Source organism: Megascapheus bottae, chromosome 1 (genome assembly GCF_031878675.1).
Source record: "Megascapheus bottae isolate mThoBot1 chromosome 1, mThoBot2.hap1, whole genome shotgun sequence".
Classification (NCBI taxonomy): domain Eukaryota; kingdom Metazoa; phylum Chordata; class Mammalia; order Rodentia; family Geomyidae; genus Megascapheus; species Megascapheus bottae.
In genome coordinates, this window is record NC_143509.1 from 32,976,742 (window position 1) to 32,995,309 (window position 18,568).

At 36.3% G+C, this 18,568-nt stretch overlaps 1 pseudogene; it reads left to right on the forward strand.

The window, feature by feature from the left end:
- The first annotated feature begins 15,317 nt into the window (after positions 1 to 15,317).
- On the forward strand, positions 15,318 to 16,208 carry LOC150068930 (peptide chain release factor 1-like, mitochondrial pseudogene; annotated as a pseudogene).
- Positions 16,209 to 18,568: the final 2,360 nt, after the last annotated feature.

An 18,568-nucleotide genomic window follows, 5' to 3' on the forward strand; every position in this document is an offset into this window, starting at 1 on the left:
TTTATTGTGTCTATTTTATGTAAATATGTGTATTATGCTTATATACAACTTGATTGTATTAGGTAAATTTATATGAGATTTATGTCTTCTTTCTCTTTTCATATTAAAATAATTCTAGTGGGCACTGTAGCTCACACCTGTAATCCTAGCTACTCAGGAGGCTGAGATCTGAGGATCAAGGTTCAGTACACAAAAGGACCTGAGACTCTTATCTCCAGTTAATCTCTAGAACATGGTAAGTGGGGCTTGGCTTAAGAGTAGGGTGGTAGCTTTGAGCTGAAGAGCTCAGGGGCAGGGCTCAGGCTGAGTTCAAGCCCTAAGACACACACACACACACACACACTAAAATAAATAGATATATAAAAATAATTCTGCTGTACAAGTGAATTTTTCTTCTTTCATATTCTGAAGGAGCTTATTAAAATTGATATTTCTTTTTTGAATAATTGATACAAATCACCAGAAAGACCATGCTGGTTTGTTTATGGAAGGCTATCAGTAGGAAATTAAATTTTTGAATATTAATAAATCCAATTCCAGCTTTCTTTTGGGGCCAAACTTTCCCACTTTTGGTCTTATGGTAATTTGTTCAGTTTTTGCCCCAAGTTCTAGAAATTCTGGGCACATAGTTGTTTCTGTAGAAATTTCGTTACTGTCTTATTGGTTCTGATGTTATTTATGATGCTTCTAATTTGTAATATTTCTATTTTTGCTCATGCTTATACATTATATTTTTTTAGTAAACTTGATGTTGATAAGTTTGGCTAAAGATTGTCGATGTATTTGGTATGAACAAAAGAGTCAACTTTGCATTTTCACTGTTTGCTCTTGCTCTTCATTTTATTGACTTCTTTTATTATTTTCTAATACTTAGACTTAAATTTCCTCTTGTCTTTAAATTTCTTAAGGTACAAACTTTTAAGTCACTTTACATTTTCTAAGTCATATTTGAATCTTGTTAGGTTGAGAATCTTCTCTTTTGAGACTATAGTATTGATTGCCTTTCTCTCTCCCTTCTTTTCTTCTTTCCTTCCTTCCTTTCCTCCTTCCTTCCTTCTTTTCTTCCTTCCTTCCTGCTTTTCCTTCCTTCCTTCCTTCCTTCCTTCCTTCCTTCCTTCCTTCCTTCCTTCCTTCCTGCCTGCCTGCCTGCCTGCCTGCCTGCCTGCCTGCCTGCCTACCTGCTTTTCCTTCTTCCTGTTTTCTTTCTTCCTGCTTTTCCTTCTTCATTCCTTTTTTCTTCCTTCCTTCCTTCCTTCTTTTCTTTCTTTCTTTTTTCTTCCTTTTTTTCTTTTGTCGTGGGGCTTGAGCTATGGGCTAGCTCTAGGCTAGTGTTCTACCATACGAGCCACAATGTAATTTCTGGTTTTCTGGTGGTTAATTGGGGATAAAAGTCTCATGGACTTTCGTGCCCAGGCTGGCTTTGAAATGTGATCCTTAGATGTCAGCCTCTTGAGTAGCTAGGATTAGAGGTGTGAGCCGCTGGTGCCAGGCTTGGTTTTTCTTTTGTATGTGTCACATGACTTTTTTCCCCTAAAAGCCTGTTACTTTGAGTAGAACAATGGACACAGGTACATATCACACATGACAGTAAACAAAACTATATACTAGGACATTACTATAACATTTCATTTTATACATATGTATGTATATTACACACAATAAAGTGTATATTTCTATGCCTTAAAATAGAAATGGATTCCTTCCATCTCCTTTTTCTCCCTCTCTTCCTTCCTGTCTTTGTTCCTTCCTTTTAAAATCTGTGTTGTTGACGTACAGTGCGACAGATGGAATCAATTTAGTTAGACCTGGCCCAGGTTTGGCCTTTGCTGTTGTTCTTACCCTCCGTGCTCCCCAGTTTCAGCCCTAGAATTACTTTATATTTAGGGTGCCAACTACTTTGTCAGGGGCCTTTCTCCATCTGTGATTTCACCTTCAACTGAATCCTTCCCTTTTTACCTAGGCCTCTGAGAGTCTCTAACTTCCTTCCTGTCACCCAGTGGTAGATTGTTTTTATTAATGACTATAGTTGCTAGCCTGCTAGCTAAGCGTGTTCTCTATTGTTCTAGGTCACATGCCCTGTTCCTGGATTCTGTGCCTTCTCAGGAATTCTTGTCTTCTGTCAATAGCATGGGTTTCAAAATGTACACATCCAGGATATTTTCTTGTTTCTCCAACCTGCAAGAAAAAAAGAAGGAAAATCTTTTCTGTTTCTTTGAAGTTTTAGACAGTATCTTCCTATTACGTGAGTCGACCAAGTATTTTCTCATTCTCTCTTAAAGTTTTGGGTCCAGAGAAGAGGCAGGAGAGACAGGGGTGGGTGCACTTTTGTGGTAGTCAGCTCAGTTTTTTTTAGAACCACACTGTAGAGTGAGTACTTGAAACAATATGTATATATATTTCTCATAACGCGGCAACTGGGAAGTCATGTACAAATGTCGATGGATCTGATATCTGGTAAGGACAGTCTCTGTTTTGTGGAGGTCTGTCTTTTCCCAGCCTCGGAGAAGAAAGGGCAGGAGGAAACTCAGTTCTTTGGCAATTCTTCTTCTAAAAGCATGAATTCCATCTTCGGGGCTCTACCACAGTGGTGCAATATTTCTTGAAATCCTTACCTAATACCATTGCACTGAGGGTTAGGATTTGAAAAGGAAACCCAATAAAGCTGTCATTGAAGTCTCTTTTTTTAATTCTTAATTACCATTTTTCTCTCTGTGTGTGTGTGTGTGTGTGTGTGTGTGTGTGTGTGTGTATTCTGGACTACCACATAAGTCCCACCTCCACTCCCACCATGTTTTCTTTTGCTTGATCTTAAAGATCACAGTTTGTGTTGAATCCAGGTTTTCTAGTAATTTATGCCAAATTTTTGTTTATGTATTTTTTCCATCAATACTGAGTTTTAAACACTGAGCTTTGCATTTGTTTGGTTTGTTTGCTCATTTGGCTTTCTATCACTTTGGGAGATGGCTCTAGCCCAGCTTTTTGTAGGATGTTATTTTGTTATTTTTATTATATTTGTAGTACCAAACTATGATCCTTTAGAATTCAGCCTCCCGAGTCCATGTCTGCAGTATTGCTTGACTTTTCTGGCTTCAGGCTTTTCTCACAGTACCATCTGCAGTTCTACTGAGATGAAATCTCTTTTTAATTTCAATGTTTATGTGCCATTATATTTTGTCTTTAAAATTAGTACATATTGTTTATATTTACATAAGATATATCTGTATAATATCTTTGTAGCATATATTGATCAAATTTAATGTGCGTATGGAAACAATGAAATTTAATAATAATCTCTTCTCTTTTATATTGGTATGAATTAAATTGTACAAAGTAAGGGGTTTCATCATATTTCTATCCATGCAAGTAATACAATGCAATTATACTCACCACTTACACTGATCTGATATTAGGTTTATTAGATTAGGTATACTTATAAGCAACACAATCTAATAATAATCTCTCTTGAAAGATAAATTAAGCCTCTCCACACTTATTATTAATACAGATAATTTAGGTTTACTTTTACAAATTGACCTTTTACTTTACTCTTTCTCATAGTATTTGCTTCCTTTTATTTTGATTTGCATTATTCCCTTTCTACCTTTTATTGCTTGGAAGATTTATAGTCTAATCTTATTTCTTTAGTATTTATCTTTAAATTTTCAGTGTGCATATTGCCTAAAAATTAAAATTTTCTGCTCTAACACAGTGTGAGGATGTAGGAATGTCTTATTTTCCCATAACAATGTTCCAGTTAAATATGTCACTGTCTAATATTTAAGTTTTATTTACTTTATTCTTCCAAATCCCTTAACATGTCACTCTAATGATCTTATTGACTCCATTTTATGTATCCAATAATTGTTTAGGTTTACCCCAAAGCTTTCTCACTGTGGCTTTTGGAATTTCCTAAAGCACAATAAGTAATATTAATAATGCACTCCCATTTTCATTCTTTGCAGGAAACATTTTTAAAGCTTTTTATTTTTATGTTTTGCCAGTCCTGGGCCTTGAACTCAGGACCTGAGCACTGTCATTGGGCTTTCTTAAGGCTAGAACTCTACCACTTGAGCCACAGCACCACTTCCTGCTTTTCTATGTATGTAGTACCCAGGAATCCAACCCAGGACTTCATAAAGGCTAGGCAAGCACTCTACCAGGAAACTTTTTATTTTCCATGTAATACTGCATTTCAGTAATGTAGATGCAGAATACCAGCTTTAAAGTCTATTCTCTCCATGTTTGGCTCCTATTTTTGCTAGAGAAAGCATCTGGTACTTCTAATATAGACCACCTTATCTTTTCTTTCCTTGATTATATAATTATTTCTCCTTATACCATCAGTTGATTATATAATTATTTCTCCTTATACCATCAGTTAGTTACGTGTGTGTGTGTGTGTGTGTGTGTGTGTGTGTGTGCCGGTCCTGGGGTTTGAACTCAGGATTTGGGCACTGTATCTGTTTGTTCAGGGCTAGCTAGCACTCTTTGATTTGAGCCATAACTATACTTCCAGCTTCTTGCTGGTTAATTGGAGATAAGAGACTCATGGACTTTCCTGCTCAGCTGGCTTCTAGCAGTAATCTTCAGATCTCAGCTTTTTGAGGAGCTAGATTTACAGGTGTGAGCCACCATTGTGAGAGGTGCTTGGGGCTGGCTATTACCCTGAGGTGCGCATGTCTGATATCACAGTCATATGCAGTGAGAGCTTCTCGGCAGTAGGGCTTAGAATATAAAATAGGTTTCTAGGGCAGTGACTCTAGCTTTGACATGTTTACAGGCCTTGTGTAACTCCAGTCCAGGAGTGTAAGAACGTGTGGCTAAGCTGACAGTGAGAGGGGGATGGTGGAGAAGGGGTGTGCAGTTGTCCTTTTTCTCTGCAGTTCCCCAGTGGAAGTCTGTATTGGGGATGTTGATCAAAGCTTCCAGTGTTGTCTTTTGGAAATCATGATGGCATCCTCACTGCTGAGTCTGATTATTTCCATCCTTCTTTTTAGTTCTGTTATCTCGAATTTTTCAGGAATGCTATTTTCACCAACCTAACCATCCTGTTGATGTGGTAGTGTTTTGTGTGCTCAACTCTACTGAGACAGGTTCATTTTTGTTTTTAGAATTCTAAAAAAAATTACTTTTGTGCTGGTCTTGGGACTTGAGCTCAGGGCCTGCGCACTATCCTTGAGCATTATCCAAAGCTACACTTGAGCCATACTCCCCTCATAATCTTGATGGTCAATTAGAGATAAGAGTCTCTTGGACTTTTCTGCGTGGGCTTACTTTATGCCAGGCTCTTCAGTCTTGGCCACCTAATTAGCTAGAATTAGAGGCTTGAGCCACTGGTACTGAGCATATTGCTTCAGTCTTTATTGTGTTCTTTTCCTCTCATAGGCCCATTCTGATTTGCAGATAGGTGTCTATACACATACACATATATGTATCTATATATGTGAGTGTGTGTGTACCTGGAGTAGAATCATGGTATAATATCTCATACCATCAGCTTAGTGACATCCACTTCGGAGCCTGTTTTACTTATTACAAATTTATTTAGTTAATTTGTGCAAGTACTAAGTCTTGAATTTAGTAGCAAAGCTCTGTCCTTTCGCTTTTCAACCACTTGAGCCACACCTCCACTTTCAACTTTTTGCTGGTTAATGGGAGGTTGGATTTGTACCTCCATCCTCAGATCGCAAGGTCTTGAGTAGCTAGGATTGCAGGTATCAACTTCTGGCATTCAACAATGCTCTTATTTTTACTATCTTTAAATAGTTGTACAAAGGAATTTCAATTTAATGCATCACATTTTATGTACAATGTGTGTACAGTGTCACTCCTTTCATTACAGAGACTCATTTTTAAAAGCATGAAAAAAGATTGGAATCCAAAATCATCTTAAGGAGCAGTACAGAAGTAGTCATAATGCAGTACAAAATAATTTCTAATGCAAATAGTTACAGTGTCTGGGAAAGTAGCATGTGTAAATATTTTCAATGGGTTTTGTTGGCACAGGTTGACTCATTTCAGTGATATAGTGACAGACAAGGCAAAGTCTAAATGAGAAGAAAAAATGAATCACAACAATGAATGTATTTTTAATGCAGGAGAAATCTTTCATTTTAGATGTTTTTCTGTCAATTGACTCAAACTTGTGTTATGGAAATAATATAAAGCTGTCCTTACCAACTGCTGGAGCCCTGTTTTTCTCTGTTTAGGTGCAAGAGATCAGGGTCATCAGACTAATGCCACAATGAGGAATATGCTTTAAAATTTCTCTTAAATCACATACTGTGTGTTTAATCAACTACCAAGATGTTTTCTTATTCTGGAAAAGTAGATGATGCAAATGAGTAAATTAACATATCTGTTCTAGCATTAATAACAACATCAATAACTTATTACCAAGAGGAACTGGCAGGAAAAGGAAAAATATATTTTTCTTAAAACAATTACAAATATTAACAAAGATATCTGGTGATTCACACACAAAAGGTCAGAAAAAGAGCAATGACTCTTTATACACATATCCACATATGTGTGTTCATTATCTATCTACCTTTTGTTTTTCCTTAATTTTCATTATACAATTAATGATAGGACTTCATTCTTTTCTGCTTTCCTTTGTAACATGGTGGAATTATTTATGTTAAGGGCTTCTCCTACTTATTCTTTTTCTTTTTTCTTTTGGGAACTGAGGCATAATTTTTATTTTTGCAGAGTTTTGTTCAAATGAGTATATTTTTCATGTTAATAAAATATATTTTTATAATATTGTGAAATATATATTCCTGTATTTAAATTATTTACTTCACATTTCATTCTTATTATGCATGTAAATTGTACCCTACCTTTCTCTATTTTGGTAAGACAATACTAAGCACCTTCTAATGAATCTACTTTGGCTGCATGGGACCTATTTATAGAATGAAAATCACTGTATAAATGTACAAATGGGTACAAAGATAGTTCAGGAGTGAACATGTTCAAGATACCTTCCACCATGATTACTGGTCTAAATTTTCTCTCTGTGTGTGTATGTGTGTGTGTGTGTGTGTGTGTGTTTTACATTTAATTTTATCATCAGTGTGCTGTACAGAGGGGTTACAGTTACATATATAGTGTCATAAGTCCATTTCTTGTTGTACTGTCACCCCCTCCCATGGTTTTCTCCTCCATTCCCCCACCACCACTCCACCAAATTATAGAGTTCATTTCTTTCTTATGATTGCTTTCGAATTTTTTCTAGATTCTTAGTTTCTAGCAACATTTTGCTTTCTTTAAGCCTACTATCTTCAGCAAACTATTGTTATTATGCAGATTGCAAAATATAATGCCTACATAGCAAAACATGATGTCCAAATTAAAAAGTCTACCAATTATAGAACATAATGTCTAGATTTGACAAATTTTCATAGTTGTCCAAATTGTGCAAGTATCACACTAAGTGCTACTGAAACACTTCTCACACTTTGGATTAACTGTACCTGTGTTTTGCTTTCATTTAGATATAAATAAAATAGTACATATTCTTTTGTGCCTGAATTCTTACATTAAATATTCTCATCATAATATTTTGAGATGTATCCTTGTAAAAAAAACTCAATAGTTTGTTGATATTCATTTCTGGTAGCATTACATTTTGGGAACCTCACAATTTAGACATCTATCCTTTGGTTTTTGTTTAGTTTTAGTGATTCCCATTGAAGTTGCTATAAATATTATTGTTGTTTAAGTTCTTGTGTGAATGAGTATTCATTTCTCTTCAGTAAATATCTAAGGTATACTGCTGGATCGTAGAATGCATTTATGTTTAAATTCATAGACATATTACAAGCAATTCCCTAAAGCCATAGTACTATTTAAACACAGTACTAAAGAGAGATCTAGCTGCACTAATCTGCTATCATTTATATTGTCATAAAAAAAAGTCTTAACAATTCCACTGGGCATAGCATGATGTTCACTGTAGGTTTTATTGTGTGTTCTTGATGATTAATGACATAAATCACTTTTTCATGGACTTATGGGCTATTCTATCTTGTGGAATGACTGTTAAAATCCTTTGCCATTTTAATGAGTTCTTATTTTTACTGGTGTATATTTTTTTCTATTTTCTACAGATGAGTTTTTTCGCTAATATGTATTATAAATGTGTGCCCAACTGGGGATTTACGGGTTTCTTAATTCTATCATCTTAGCTTAATTTTTTTCCACTTCAAAGAGCTAAAATATATTAATTTTTCTCCATAATTTAACCATTTGTGCTCTGTTTAAGACTTTATTGCCTACCTCAAGGTCTTGAAGCTGTTTTACATTTTCAAGTAAAAGTTGCTCATATCTAGTGTATACATTAAGTATATGATTTGGTTCAAAAAATACCTGCAGGTAGAGTAAAATTGGGTTGGAAATTAAAATTTCAAATTTTTATGAGAACTTTCAATGCATTCAACTCATGTGCATTAATTCAAAGCATTAAAACAGTGTTCAACATAAATGTATTCATTACCTCACATATGTTACTGTAACCTTTCTGTACATCCATCTTTAATTTTAAAAGTACTTAAACTTTGGCCAAAACTATTTGCCTTGTATGTCTCTGGATTTTCCACATGTTTTTCTTTTCCTAAAGTCTATAGTTCAGTGGGGCCCTCCGTTTGCTAAATTAATTCTACACTGCTGTGATTTCTTAGCTCTATATTTTAACAACATCCATATTACTTAAAATACAAGATAAGTTTTATAAATACAAAGATTAAGAGTTTTATATCTTGATTGTATATACTGATTTCTGATTAGATACAATGAATCACAGTTTATCTCTCATAACTATATAGATACAATTCATTATGAAATGTTTGAGTGCAAGTTCTTATAAATTTTTTCTTATATTTATTGTCACAATACCATAATCAAACAGGCAGATATTATTTTATTCCTGATTCATACCAAAGAAAACAAAATTGAACCAATTAAATTATAGTTATGAAGATCCTAGATTAGTAGCAGTCTTTCAGTGAAGCTCTGGGACTTTCTAACCCCAGAACTTGCTTTCTTGATTCCCCTTTGTGGCTCAGTTAAAAAAAAAAGAATAAGTAATGCAAGTTCAAAGACTGGTTTCATTGTTGGAATCAAGAAAGAAATGAAGAGAAAATAATTCAATTACTCAATGTCCCTTTGGGCTTCTTGCCCAGACTCTTCTGTTTCTGCTCTGTAACTGACTCTTTTACTCATTTGGAGACTCATATTTTGAATCATGAGTGCACTTTCAACATCTGTATGATCTGTATGATCGAGAGAAGGAAAGAAGCCTTTGAGCTTGAAACCTTTTATTTAGTCACAACTACTGGAATATTTTAACATACAAAGCCTGGAAAGTATTCTAGAAAGAAAAGGTTTCTTAACATTTCAAAATGGTTCTATGTGAAAGTAAGAGAATGCTACTTACAAATCTTCTTGAAGACAAATGCATGCAAATTTTACAAGGGTTCTTTTTATCTGAAAATTTTAGTGCTTATACCTGTGTTCCCAATGAGTTCTGCACTAAAAAAGAAAATGACAAAAGAAATGACAAAAGAAAATGTAAATCTCTTTTAACTTCCAATACAATGTTGTGTATATATGGGGATAAATCAATCCTTCTCTTACCTGTGAATCTTACCAATCTATTAAACAGTTCACAATATTTTTGTTTGTCCACTGGGAAGAATTTGTAGTATGCAAGCAGGTTTGTGTGTATATGTAAGAAAGTAAGGAAGAACAATACAATTGGGTAGACAATGAATTGGAAGATTGGAAGAAAATGGAGTGTGTGTGTGTGTGTGTGTGTGTGTGCACACGCACGCGAGCACCTGTCCTGGAGCTTAAACTTAGGGCCTGGCCTTGTCATTGAGCTTTTTTTGCTCAGTACTAGCTGTCTGTCTATTGAACTATATCTCTACTTCCAGCTTTTTAGTAGTTAGTTGGAGATAAGAGCCTCATGGACTTGCCTGCCTCAGTAGGTTTCAAACAGGGATCCTTAGATCTCAGCCTCCTGAGTTGCTAGAATTACAAGTACCTGGCCTCTCCTTCTCACCCTTTTTCTCCTTCACTTCTTTCCCCTCTCTGTGATGAAAGGTACTAGAATGAGAACTTTTCATTTCCTTTATAATAGGTCTCTGTTTTCATCCCCTGCAAGTAGTATTAAAACTAACCATAGTTCTCTACACCAGTAGTTAGGCACATATTTGTCACAAGAATGTATTCTTGGTCCGGGGTGATGTTCTAGAATAAAGACCATCATCTTATATCAAAGTACTTTACAGCTTCCTTATCCTGTAATATCCTGTAGTATTTTTTTGGGGGGGGGGCAGCCCTGGGCCTTGAACTCAGGGCCTAAGCTTTGTCCTTGGGCTTTCTCAAGGCTAGATCTCTACCACTTGAGCCTCCTGTAATGTTTTTAATTACAATTTTATTGTCTAAATGTTGGATGAAGTGGTTGCAATTCAACATGTGAGGTTATGAGCACAAACTCTTGATCATTGTCACCACTTTCATCATTCTCCCTCACTTCCCCAACTCTACCTAGCCCCTCAATTTATTCTATTGTCTTAAGATTTTTTATGAAATTCGGTGAACAGTTCCAGCCACATTTCTATAGAGTAGTGATGCTGATAGGAAGTTTGAAAGTCACTAAGGCAATAGGAAAGTACACAGCAAACTTCTGGCTTTTCTATTGGAATTTATTTAAACATTTTATTGTAATTTTTTTTACCAGTCCTGGGGCTTGAATTCAGGGCCTGGGTACTATCTTTGAGGAGTTTTGCTCAAGGCTACTGCTCTACCACTTGAGCCACAATACCACTTTCAGCTTTTTCTGTATATGTGATATCTAGTAATCAAACCCAGGGCTTCCTGCATGCTAGGCAAGCACTCTATGCTCCCGACCCTCTATTGTAATTTTTTTTAAATTATGGTAATTTATATAAAAGGTTATGATTGTGGTATTTAAAGATAAATACCTTCAAGTTTTCATTTTCTAAGTGAGAAAACAAAGACTGGGGAAAATGCTGGATTGTTTAAGGTTCCCAGAACTATCTAGTAGCAAATCTAGGCATTAAGTCATAAACATCATCTGCATACCATTTCTCCTCTGTGCAAGGGAGCTTGTAATTAAGTTTCAAGAAGGAGTTAGAAAACACCCTACCTTTTATATAATCATGTTATATTACCTATTAGCATTTTATATATTCTATTGCTTTGTCAGTATAGTACATAAACTATTTTCTTCCTAGAAATTGTATGATTGTTGCTTTATATTTATAATTTCAAAATCTTTTAAAAGATATACATATATTTCTGATGTTTTATATTTTTATGTACCAAGAAAGAGATGAAACAATTTTTTGCCAGTTGTGGGGCTTGAACTCACAGCCTGAGCACTGTCCTTGGGCTTTCTCAAGGCAAGCACTCTACCAGTTGAGACACAGCACCACTTCCAGCTTTTTCTATGTATGTGGTACCGAGGAATCGAACCTGGGTCTTTGTGCATGCTACCACTAGGCCAAACTCCCAAAACAATTTTTTTAAAGTTCTAATGGACAGAACAAATGGAATTCATCAAGAAATGGGTTGGAAAATGTTTATATTTAACGGAGTTGAGATGGTTGCTGAGTATGTCTACTCTATGATTACTGGATATTCCACATTTCCTTCATTATAGAGTTTGTTATCTGAAATAAGGATTGTGTTATGAGCTATCCCTCATGATGATTCTATAGTCCATGTGTAAACATACAGGTCTGTTGTTCTATATAGTATAACTTCTATATAGTATCAGCTCCATCATCTATGCAAATGCAAACTTCTCAAGCTTTCTATAGATGCACAGAAGGTTCAGTTTTATTATCAGCTCCATTGCCTACCCTTACATTTATCCACAAACACATATATGCATATCCATACACATACATGCATATTTTATGAAATCTGAATGCTTGACATTGGTCTTGGGCTCTGCCTGAGCTTTTGTGCTCAAGGTCAGCACATTACCAATGGAGCCACAACTCCATTTCTTGCTTTTCTGGTGTTCCATTGTAGTTAAGAGTCTCATGTACTTGATAAACAGGACATACTTTTCCTATAGAAAAGATGCCTAATTTCATCCTTAAAAGTATGTCTATCTTTTCTATAGGAAAGGAATAGCTTGGGTAGAATAAACCCTATTATTTTTCTAGTTTCTCTTCATCACAGTACCCTGCTAATTTCACACTCCCTTCTCTCTTTTGAAATAGTCTTGAGATCTTCTATAATTTGCAAAGATACTTTTTCCTACTTTAAAAATAGCATTTATCTTTCTATGAATTCTAGAATGTACTCAAAGGTATTAATTTATTGGCTACTTTGATGGTCAATAAAATAAATCGAGGGAGAGTACATAAAGGAACTTAACTTCTGGATGCCAGTGGCTCATGCCTATAATCCTAGCTACTTAGGAGGCTGAGATCTGAAGATCCCAGTTGGAAGCCAGCCCAGGAAGTAAGATGCATGAGATTCTTATCTCCAATTAACAGCAAAAAGATAGAAGTGGAGATGTGGCTCAAGTGGAAGAGCACTAAACTTGACTAAAAAAAGCTTAGCGACAGAACCCAGGCCCAGGACTGGCACCAAAAGAAACAAAGAAAAAGACATTAGCTCTGTCTGAAGTCTATGCTGGACAGATCATATACTTTCAGAAATTAGAATAAGAAGAGAATTAAAGGAAGCGAAATTAAATAAGATTTTCTAATGCTCAGTTCATTAATCAATACTCAAGCTAAAATGTTCTTGAAATTATTTTGTGTTTAACAGTTTTTAAAAATGATTACAATGTCAAAGTTTGTTCTTGTTATTTTTATGAGAAAAAACTGTTGCTTTAACATTTGTATATTTTATTACACTTCAGCTCTACAGAAATCCTCTGGGACATGTAGCTTAGCGCATAGCACTATTTCAGTTTTGTGGATACCAAGAGAGCAACTGATATTCAGAAATGGGATGTGAGTTCTTGTCCTCTCACCTGTGGCTATTTTTCTATATCTTATTCTCTCCAGCTCCTCACTGGTGATTTCTTGTCTTAATTTTATTTCTAATTCAATTTCTCATCTGCAACTGAAAAATATTTTAAAAACATTTATTTACTTTATGGATAAATTTGCTCCAATGCCTACGATGGCATGCAAACTGCGTGTGTGTGTGTGTGTGTGTGTGTGTGTGTGTGTGTGTGTGTGTGTGTGTTCCTATCGGGGCTTGAGTTCAGGTCCTTACCACATAAATTATAGCTCAAGCATAGGGGTTTTTTTGCTAGTTAATTGGAATTAAGGCCTCCAGCTCTTTAGGATTATAGGCATGACACTACCATCTGACTTTTTCTTTTTCTTTTCTAGTAGTAGATTCATGGTTGTGTTCAACTGGTGTTTTGCCACTTGACCCCTTTCCCTCTAGCCCACAACTACTTTTATTTGTCCTGAGTAGATCGTGGGTTTTACCATGACATACATATATTGCTAGATATGTGGGATAGGTATGGCTCATAGCTAGTTTCATACAGCCCTTGAGTAAAGAAGCTAAGGATGGAGAGGAAAGGGGGAAGGAAGAAAGAGAGAGAGAGAGAGAGAGAGAGAGAGAGAGAGAGAGAGAGAGAGAGAGAGAGAGAGAGAGAGAGAGAGAGAGAGAGAGAGAGAGGAAAGAAGATGAGGGCAAGGAGAAGGATGAGGATGTGAGAATGAACATAAAGATGAAAAAAACAGCAAATAATATATATAGCCTTCAATACCAAAAAAGAAATTATGGCCTGTCCCTTTACCAAAACAAATGTCAAATTATCAATTAAATAGTACAAATAAAATTAGTTTGATTCTAAAACTATGCCTCTTCCAGCAAACCAGGATTCTCCTCAAGTGCCTTCTAAACATCTTTAAAATCTTTTGATTACAGGGAGGAATCACTCAGCCTGTGACACACACAAATGTCAGTTCACCCCATTGATTAATAGCAATAATAAAAGTCCATGGTATAGATTGCCAGGTAACTGTGAATGCTGGAGGCATTAACCAGCTTCACGAGCCTGATGCAGAAAAGCTTGCCTATATCTGCCAAAAGAATGATAAGCTTGGCAGACTACAAAACAAAGTGGAAGAAAACTGGTTTTTGAGAGCAAAATCAACCTGGTAATTTCGACTCTTTTATGCTTTGTTTCCCAAAATATTTTCTACATCAACTGAGAGCCCATATGCCAAGGAGAAGACACAAAGCTTTCATTTTAGTTGGCAGCACATCCTTTACCATTTCTTACAAGAAAAATGTGGTCTAGGTATTTTTCAAAAGAGGAAAACACTGGTTTTTGTTTTTTTTTTAATTTGCTTCTCTTTAATATGTTTTCAAAGTTGTTATTTAAATAGCTGGCATTGTGCAGGTCTATTATACACTCAGTCACATGCAGCTTGATGCATTTTGCCCCTAGCAACCATGGATTCTTTCTTGTCTACATCAAAATAAAGACATTTATGCAAAGGTTCATTTTCCAATTTGTCTTATTTTTTTACTTAGCAAGTTGCTTCATGCTTGCTGATCCTCTAAAACATCAATTTTAAAGATAGGATGAATAAATGAAATAGATTCTCATTGGCAATTGATAACTCTATTGTGAAAATGTAATGGCCTCTATGCTTTTTTTGAAAATTTGTGAAAAATAGTGTACAGAGTCATTTTTGACTATGTTGGAGAATGATTTAGAAAACCAGTTTGGTTAATTTTCTTTATGATAGGTATAAATTTACTTACATGAGTAATACTAATTCAAAACTGTAACAATAATTTTACAATGTAATTACTGAGCATGTACACCTTTTGTCACTGTGTTGCTTATTGAAGATGAATGGGCCTATAGTACCATTATTTTTTCCTCTAATAAGCAAGAGTATGACCATTCAAAACACGGAAACTGAGCTCAATCAAATCTGAGCTGTCAGAACTTTGGTAAAGGAGATGTTTGTGGACAGAAAGAAAAATTCTGTTAAAAAATGTGACTTATTGATTTGAATGGGGATTATTAAAATACTGATTGCTTACGGAGTTTTCACATGTAATTGGCAACAAAGAGAACTAAGACCAGATCTACTGAGTTTATTCTCAGCTTAAATTTTCGTTTGTTTTCTATATGATTCTGAAAACAAATGCTAAGTAATAGTATTTCTCCAAGCGATTGTCTGTTCCCCTTGAAAAATCTTTGATTAAGAAATGACAAAATAAGCACCACCAGGTGTCTCTGCGCCCAGCGGGCGCCCAGCCAGGCGGGTCAGCCCTCAGCTATGGCAGGCTGCAGCGGGAGGAGTTGTGGGCCTCTGAGGACCTTCCTGGATTGCCCAGAAGCCCAGTTACAGGGCTAGGGCCCTGAGTTGGTGGCTGTGGCCGTCTCCTAAGCCAGAGGGAGCGGGACTTGCGGGAGACCCTAGGCCCTGCTGAGAGATGAAAATGAAGATTTATGGAAACTTGCAGAAAATGAAGTAGCATTATGTCAAAAAGAAATAAGTCAGCTGAAGCACCAGATTATCTTACCTTTGGCTCCCTCAGAAGAAACAGATGAAAATGATTTGATCCTGGAGGTGGCCTTACACATGCATGAGCTAGCATTGGGGGATCAGATGTTCATAAGCACATGAAATATGAAGGAGGGGTGCACGGAATACAGCGAGTGCCAAAGACTGAGAAGCAAGGCCGCATCCATACTAGTACCATGGCAGTGGCAATCTTACCCCAATCTACTGAGGTATTGTTTCTGAGTGCCAACAAGAGAGATCACAACTGAAAAATAGAGAAAAAGCTGTGAAAAGCTGCGTGCAAAGCTGTACAGCATGTATATGGAGGAAGAAACAAGTAAAAGATACAATGCTCAGAAAATCCAGGTTGGAACTAAAGGAAGGTCAGAGAAAATAAGAACATACAATTTTCCACAGAACTGCATCACAGATCACAGAATAAACAAATCACTGCATGATATGGAAGCTTTTATGCAAGGAGACTGTCTGCTGGATGAACTCATACAGTCACTGAAGGACTATGCTGATTATGAATCCTTAGTAGAAATCATTTCCAAAAAAAGATTTAAGTTGATTTGTTATTCAAACTTTTCACAATGTAGATTAGGAAAATTTTTGATAGCAAGTTGTGTTGTATATAAATACATAAATCTTGGAAAATGATTTTTATGTAAGACAGTGGGTAAAGAAACTTTGGCTTGACTTACAAAAAATTATAAAATGATAGAAACAGGATACTGTTGCTCCTCTCCTCTCCGGGGCAGCAACACGGGAGCGGGGAGGGACACACAGGGCCAGCCTGTAGTCCCCCGGGAGCCGAGCGAGATGGTAAGTGTCGAAGACCCAGCCCTCCCCCAATCACCAGGGAAGAAAAAACCACGCTGAGTCAGAAGCAGTGTTAACCATGAAAGTGCATCAGATCTCTCTGCTGATCTCTGCTGATCTCTCGTTCTCTCTGATGCTCTCCTCTTTTATTGCATCAGACAATTAGTTATATACTGTTAGGGTAGGAGAAGGTGGGCACTGGGAAGCTAGCCAATAGGAAGAGGGCCTCTGTGCTACCACTAAGGGTCTGGGTGGGGCTTTCAGGTAGTGGGCAGGACAGGTGCAGGAAAGCGCGCGAGACTTGAGCTGCTGCGAGACCCGCGAAACTGCGGGGGGTTCAATCGAGTCACGTACACAGAGATGCCTTAAGAGAGGTATGCAAAAGACCGAATGCCTGGTCAAAGCCCTTTAATTGCAGCTGAGCCAGAATCAGGCCTCAGAGATGGAGGCTAGGCCCCAACAGGATACTAAGTATGGTCTTAGAAGACAAACCATGTTATTAGTTGACTGGTAATAGAATTAATGATTAAGAAGGTATAAAGGTAAATGTTGATATATACTAGAAAGGATACGACCCTAGGACTAAAAAAGATAATGCAGTGAAAGCATGCATTTGAAGCAGGCTCCTGCTCCCTCATAATGGAGGTTGGCCTGTTAGAGTGTGTAACTACAGACCTTAGTAGCTTGCTGTGATCTACAGCTGCTGTGCGGTTGGTGAATGAGCCTTACAAGTTGATAACCTCAAACCCTTAGGGTCTGGAAAAGAAGCCTCCTACCCATGTGTGAACAAAACTTGGGTGGAGAGCCTCACTGAATTTGCTCTGCATCAGGTTCTCCAGAGAAGCAGTTCTGCTTGAGCTGGTATGTAGATTTATTGCAACAATTGGCTCCTGTTACTGAAACTGATGAGTCAAAATCTTCAGTGTAAAAGCATGTTAGAGAGCCAGGAATCCCTCCCACCTGACTTATCTTGTTTAGAGGGGAGGCTGTTGTTTTGTTTCCTGTGGACCTTCAAATGATTAGATGAAATCCACTGACATGAGGCACTGTATTTTACTCAACATTTCACTGTTTAAATGTTAGTTTCATTTAACATGTGCTTAGAAATAATGTGTTAGCAGATATGTAGGTGCCCATGGCTGGCCCATGGATAAAGCTAATCAGTACCCAAAGTAAACCAAATCAGTACCTGGTAATTGTGCCAAAGAGTAGGAGAAATAAAGAGACGTTATCCTGAAAAAAAAAAAGAAATGACAAAGTAATTCAGAGTCTATTACTGATTTTGTTCAGAGTAAAGAAGAAAAAACATATAGATTCACCATTCACAGTTAAGTATAGATATATCTCAGATTATTATTAACTTTTGTGATTCTCAAACATTTCCCCAATGATATAAGATTGGAGCAAAATATTTATTTCTGGATTAAATAAAATTGGTATTTCTTTAGGTTGATTAATTAACATGACAATTTTAAGAATGTTACAATAAAAGAGATATTTTTCCACTGGATTCCTTATTTGGTCAATATTTGAAAATCACCAAATCAACTGAGGAAAAAAAAACATTTTGAGCTGCAGTTAAAACTTCACAATTCTCAAAATGCAAAAGTTTAATATCACTCTAAATATTCTCTTTATGTGGTTTTAATTTGATTATGATTCAGAAAGAGTGGGCAGAAGACACATTTATAACTTGAGTTCCTGTAACAATATGAGATAACCAAGGGACAGCAAAAGAGATGAGAGATAACATAGTACCTTAAGGACAACAGTCATTCATTATATGGCTTTTGCTTCTATATCCTAGAGGTCCTTTCATTTAGCGTCATACTATAGGGCCTTATGTATCTAGGTTTTGCTCTATTGCAAATCTCTGCTATGAGAGCCCAAGGTTTCTACTGATTATGACAAATGAGGGAAACTATTGAGCCTAAGTTCCTTTGAGTCTGGCTTACTTCACTTAATATGATTTTTTGTATCTCACTTTGTTACCTAATATACCAGATATATTTGTATTTGGTTATTTGAAATTGGATAGGGAAGGGGGGAAAACAAGATGAGGGGTGGGGATGGGGGGAGGGAAATAGGAACCAAGACATATGAAAGGGTATCAATGTATGTGAATTAATGTACCTTCTATCTGGCAAATATCATGTAACCCTTCTATTAATTACAATAAAAAATTTATGAAAAAAATA